Here is a 6,727-nt window from a genome sequence, read left to right on the forward strand (position 1 = left end):
GTTTGTTTATTTGTTGTTTAAAAAAAAAGAAAATTAGGCCGTGGTCCTTATCTTTGTTGTACAGGTAGCAGTTGAAATTGTACTTCCCTCTAGGGTCTTTCAGCGCACTTATCCCTGGTTATGGGTATGCACTTTGTTGTACGTCGCTCTGGATAAAAGCGTCTGCCAAATGCCAATAATGTAATGTAATGTAATTTCTGTAACTCTTCTTCATTCCTTTTTCGTAGCTTACATCAGGTCTCATATCTATACAGCGCCCTCTAGGGTCTCAATGTAGTTTCAGGTAAGTGCCATAATATAATATAGTAAACCAATGCACTAATGAAATAATGCAATGCAAAATAATAAATGTGTTGAATGCATGAATGCATATGGACACAACAACAAGCAGTAATACGTACATATTTTCCATGTTCGTGCTTCATCACCAGACTTAATACTCCCTGCTGCTCTTCTCACCCACCCACAAAACATTTATTTACATGAGTCTGTGAATTTAGTAATCCTCCAAAAACATCTCTACGTGAAAAACCAATAGTAAGATTATATATTTATTCCACATTTAGTAACAGATATTGACGGTAGAATGACGTGGTATAATTATCCAGGTTATCCACTGTCAATCTTCACAGGGCCTGGATGAAGTGAGAAGAACCCTCCACCTGTGATGGTTTTATTGGGTTTCAAATTTTCTTTACAGTTTAAAAGCATTTTTCTTTTTTAAAACACATTGAATATAAATTACAAAAGGACTATGGCTAACCATCTAAATTAACACATTTATTTTAACTAAATGAAATTAAGAAAATAAATTAAGCAGTGAGAAAACAAGAAATAAAAATAAAACTTTCAAAATTTACAAAAAGTAAGCAAAATCAATACACAATCCAAAAGCTAAACAGGTAGACTAAAATTGAATTAAAATGTAAAGAAAAAAAGGATCCATTCTGCTCAGGTTGGAGCAGGTGCTGAGGACCAAATGCCACTCTTGGGGGGGTGGACTATATGACCAGTTCTACCCCCCATTTCTCTCTCACCAGGGTCTTATTTTTATGTAATTCCAGTAACACGCCATCTTGGAGGTTTTGGATCCTCCTCCGGAGAGTGACCAGGTCTACGCTTGTTTTTTGGTAGACCTTGATGTTCTTAGTCTCCCATAGGACCTGATTGGTGGTGTTGATGATCCCCCATTGATGCTGGAGCTCGATGAACTTGCATCCCCCCGGTGGACCGTAGAGGATGCTACCAATTTTTTTCCACTATTTTTTCAACACATTCAAGTTTTCATTCAGTCCACTCACATGACAAGCATGATGCTGTTTTGGGAGCATTGAAGGACCATGATAATGCTTCACTACCTCAAACTGTACGAGCTGGTCGGTGCCTTGCATGGCAGCCAATCACCGTTGGTGTGCGAGTGTGTGTATGAATGGGTGAATGAGAAGCATCAATTGTACAGCGCTTTGGATAAAGGCGCTATATAAATGCCAACCGTTTACCGTTTACCGTTTACTTCCTCCAGAAAGTAGCACCAACAGCCTACACAACAGCCAGGCACTTCTTTTCCAAAACAATACAGAATAATTATTTTCAGCACAGTTTGCAGGAAGCAAAGGCAATAACGTACTCTCCCTCTTGTGTTGTGCTAGAACAGCCCCTAAACCCACATCACTGGCATAAACTTTTACCCTGAACGGCCTGACAAATCAGGGTGAGCCAGGATGGGAGGTGACTGAAAATCTTTGAGCTTCTGCCAGCTCTCCTGATACTCTCTGGCCCAAATCCATGGGCCTTTCTTAGACTGTTCAGTGGGGCTGCTAGGTCAGCAACATTTTTTATGAACTTGTTATACTATCCCACAAGGCCCAGGAATCTCTGTAATTATTTGAGGTTGGTGGGCTTGGGATTACCATGCATGCCAAAGCTAGTTGTCTAAAAAGCCACCGAGCTTTACAGTTTAAATTTATCTAAGTATACATGTGTTTTGTGTAACATAGGATGCCTTGGTGAAGAACAAACATAACAAATGTGAATTCATGGGAAATATATTTATAATTTATTTTATTATATACTCTCAGTGAGTACTATCCACTTAGAGTTATGAAGCGTTGTGTGTTCAGAGATGCTCTTCTGCATGCCACTGTTGTAATGTGTGGTTATTTGCGCTTTCACCTTCGTGCCAGTTTTGACCTCTCTCTCTTTAGACCTCTTTCATTAACAAGGCATTTCTGTCTGCAGAACTGCTGCTCACTGGATTTATTTTTGTTTTTTGCAGCATTCTTTTCAAACTCTAGAGACTAGTGTGCATTTATATCCCACGAGATCAGCAGTTTCTGAAATACTCATACCACCCTGTCTGCCACCAACAGTCATTCCATGGTCAAAGTCACTTGGATCACATTTTTTCTCCATTCTGATGGTTGATGTGAACATTAACTGAAGCTCCTGACCCGTATGTACATAATTTGTATGCATTGCACTGATGCCACACAATTGGCTGATTAGATAAGTAGGTGTAATAAAGTAAAAATGTTCCTAATAAAGTGCTTGGTGAGTGTCTATGTTATTATTATTTTCCTTTTCAACAACGCATATTTACTGTTCCCTTCAATCTGCTGAGGCTAATCCTCTATCACATCCATTCCCATCAGAACCAAACATTGAATATGGAGCATCAGGGCCTTCTCAATACCTGCCCCCTCTCTCTGGAGCTCTACCCCAAAGTACATTGGAGACAACCCTCCTGCATCTTTGAATATATCCTTGAAAACAAATTTGCTTTTCATTTTTGACTTTTTTGTCTTTTACTATTACTTTATCTGTGTCACACTACTTTTTGTACATTTATAATTATTATTTTATTTTTTTTACAGTTTGGCTTGTTTGAATTATTGTTGTTGTTCTGATAATACAGGGTCCAGAAAACAATAGCTGGATGAGGCCTTACTTGAAATGATTGTTTAGGGCAGAGGAACCACTGAAGTACTGGGTGGCCTATGAACAGATTTATCTTCACCTGTCTTGGGTTGCCATCCAATACCTGAGCAGACCAGCATCCTCAGTGCTGTATGAGAGGGTATCCTCACAGGCCAGGGGGATTGTGAGGCAGAAGGGAAGCCGTCTGAAACCAAGCACTGCAGAACAACTTCTCTTTTTGAATAAAACATTTAACCCCTTGAGAGTCACCCCTTTTTCTTGACACTAGCTTGGAAATTACTTGCCCAAAATAAAATGGTTACCATTTTGACTACAGACACCATCCTGGTGTCTTCTGAAAGCCTTTGTGGGTTGTTTTCCTAGAATTACTCTAAGTATTAATAAAACAAAGCTCAAACACAGAGGAAGTGGAAGATTTTTTTTTTGTCACTGAAAAGATGTTATTTTTCGAGTGGTTACAGCTTATTGTGGCAGTGCCTGGCATGCTTAGAAATACAATGGGAAAACAGCTTGGACAAATCCCCTACAATAATCACAATAATAACATCTTGTATACTAATATATTGAATGAGGTCCATTGATTGAAGTTTTTGTCAAATACACAACCTCCATCAACAAGTCAAACACATTCCACAATTTCGCCTGCTATTATTGAAAAGCAGGCTTGATCCTTATTTTTAAGCAGATTGAATAATAATAAAATATTTTGAGAATATATTTAGCTGCTCTCTGATATAAAATGGGCTCACGTCAATGAAAATGCCTTCTATATTGGAGCCAAAGGTGTCTTCTTTTGAAGAAGGTTTGCTTTTTTAAACTTATTAAACTGCAATTTCTCGGGTTGCCACAGAAGCTTGCAAATTTCTGAGAGGATTCGTATCCTTGGCCGCCTGTATGATTTCCTTCCAATGAAATATGATTACGTGTTGATATGCAAATACGTAGTGAAGCATTATGGGATTGCGGAAACAAATGTACTGTTGTTAACATGTATTTGGGCTACAACCATGGCAAAACAGCGTAATGAATGACACGCAACATAGTCCACGGAGATGTTACAAACGGATACTAAACTTTTGACCATTTGTTTTACTCAGCGTTGCAAAGCTGTGGCATGAAATTAAGCCCGTCGCTCTAGTTGTATGAACTGAGTGCACTCTCTGTTATTTACCTTGTTTGCTTATCTAATATACCATTGGATACTAAGTCATATTTTTAATTCTTTGAATTCACTACTATTCAGTAACATTTGTGAAATAACGTGTTTGGTTGTTAAATTATTAGCGCACGAAACAAAATCGTGTGACACGCCGGTATAATTATACATAATTTGGTGTGATTGAAACACGTCGATGAAGACAACCGTAGATGAAAGTAGTTGCTTCTTTAAAGGGACCCCGACGAGTGCCTGTTTAACGTTAAGACTATACTTTCAGGGATCATTTCTATAGTTTGCGACTGAGAAATGCGTTTCGAAAGTGTTTGGTCTCGCTACCCACGATGATGAGGTAATGCATCCCCTTCTGAGCGCGAAGCGGATAGAGAATATTGATTTATCAACCGTTCTCTATCATTGATGACCGTTCCGCTTCTGCAAAGAATGCGGAGGAAGGGGCTGCGTTCAGAGTGGTTAGTCTTTATATGGTATAAGTAAGATTCTTTCAGGCTAGCGCGTTATTGGGAACAGCGATCCCTGTATTTCCATAATCTAATTTTCTTGCCCGTTAGTTGATTGTTTCCGTGTATAGTATTACAAAAACGCGCTTATTCTGCGTTCAGAGTGGTTAGCCTTCTTATGGTGTAAATAAGATTTCTCAATCGCTGTTACTAGCATGTCAAAGCGCATTGTCGGAAGTCAGTTATATAATAGCTATCCACGATATTTTATAGTCTGACCATTTTGCTCGTTAGTTGGTTATTTCCTTGAGTAATATTTTAAAAAGCGCACTTAATCTTAAAGTTGAAAATGTTACTGCACAGGATTAAGAAATAAAGGCGAGTATTTGATATGCCATTGCGATGAAAAATATCTAAATTATAATTAACCATTTCCACGTCTTGATTTTCATGTTCGTTTGTTGCATGTATTTCTTTGTATATTTTGGGGGCTTATACGTCTATGTAGAAACTGTGTAAAACTGGTTCATGGTAAGTACATGCTCCAAATTCCTACTTATTGGTCCAATAGAATAATCAATCTTTTAAGAGAAAAAAAGAAAACCCCCTGGTCACCTCTCCCCACCAGGCCGAAGGCAAGTTTGAGAGCTGATCTTAAAGCCCCAGACCAGTGGCTGACCAGGGGACCCACATCACCAGGGGCCGGTTTTTCAAAAGTTTTAATCTGGATCAAATTGATCCAGATTTGGAAATCTATTTTTCTGCTATCCAGGATCACGTAATCCATCTTATTTTTATGCTGGTTTTTCAAAGCAGTGTGGGATTGGATTTCTCTGATCCGGATTCAAACTTTTCAGGATTACCAAATCTGGATTACCTGTGGTCTAAATGGGACTATCACAATGTAGCTATGTAAAGAACAACAGGTAGAATAGTGTGGGGTCACTCCAATATGCTTTATTTAAACAGAAAATAGGACTGAACGGAACAGCAAACAAACAATATAAACATCCCCCTCCATTGTCCATTTCTTGGAAACAGGCAGTCCGTTCATCTGAGACCTACAACAAATAAATAAATACATACTTTACTCACAAATACATTATGGATGTTTCGAACAGGTTTCAAACAAAGATTTATTGAATTGAACTGGATAAAAAAGGCTTAAATGTCCAATACTTAACAAAATAAATTACTTCTTAGTTCTTCTTATGAGTTCTTCTTCATCATCATCATCTGCTTCGTCTGCTGTGGAGAGACCAGCTTGTCCAAGCTTGGCCTTTAGGAGGCGGATCTCAAGTCTGGCCTTGGTTTGCTGCAGTCGGGCAAGAATAAGCTGTTCCTCTGCTAGATGGATCTGTACTTCTGTCCTTTCAGTCTCTTTTTGCAGAAGTACCTTATAGGCGTCATCTTTCTTTGGGTGCTTTAAGCCTCTCTCTGGGGGTCCTGTGGGAACTAGGCCTTCTGGCTCCACCTGTGATTGACCTTCTCCCTCGATTACAGGGCTGAGATTAAGAATAAATGTTTCTGAAGAAGGCTCACTTTCTGCTGTCATCACAGGATCACCATCCTCTGCAATATCTTGGATCCCATGCAGAGCTTCCGACTTTTCACCTCCAATAATATCAAGGACTATGTCTGTGTATTCACCCCTCTTATATGGGTTGTTGCCTGTTTGGCTGTTCTTGGCTTCAGCGTGGTCTTTTGTTGCCCTGGCCTTAAGATTCTTCCACCGAAATCTTAGTTGCTCTGTTGTCCTCTGTTGTCAAACCCCATGGCATTCACATGTTGTGTGATTTCAGCCCAAATTTCCTTCTTCATTTTACTGCTCACTTCACCACCCTTGGCAGAACTAAAAGATCCTACCAATGACCTGTAATGACACCTAACACCCTCCAGTAGGGCGTGGGTTTCAGCAGCAGAGAAATTTGGGCTTTTTGAGTCCATGGTTCCACCGCTTTGATGTAGCAAGCATCATTTTATAGGCCTTGGGCTTGTGTTCAATTAATGCAGGGGTCGGCAACCCTGGTCCTGGAGAGCCGCAGGGTGTGCTGGCTTTCGTTGTTGCTTGGCATTAATTGATCAATGAAAGCCGTTGATTACACAGTTAACTCACCTCACCTGGTTTCTTGGGTCTGAGTCGCTTGCTTATTTTAAGGTGGCGACGAAAGCC

At 39.6% G+C, this 6,727-nt stretch overlaps 1 non-coding gene across 1 annotated transcript; it reads left to right on the forward strand.

Annotated features, from left to right (window-relative positions):
* The first annotated feature begins 4,357 nt into the window (after positions 1-4,357).
* LOC133115625 (small nucleolar RNA U3) lies at positions 4,358-4,568 on the forward strand. Its single transcript, XR_009705798.1, has one exon. It is a non-coding gene; the product is annotated as a small nucleolar RNA U3 (small nucleolar RNA).
* The last annotated feature ends 2,159 nt before the right edge of the window (positions 4,569-6,727 follow it).

Source organism: Conger conger, chromosome 16 (genome assembly GCF_963514075.1).
Source record: "Conger conger chromosome 16, fConCon1.1, whole genome shotgun sequence".
NCBI lineage: Eukaryota > Metazoa > Chordata > Actinopteri > Anguilliformes > Congridae > Conger > Conger conger.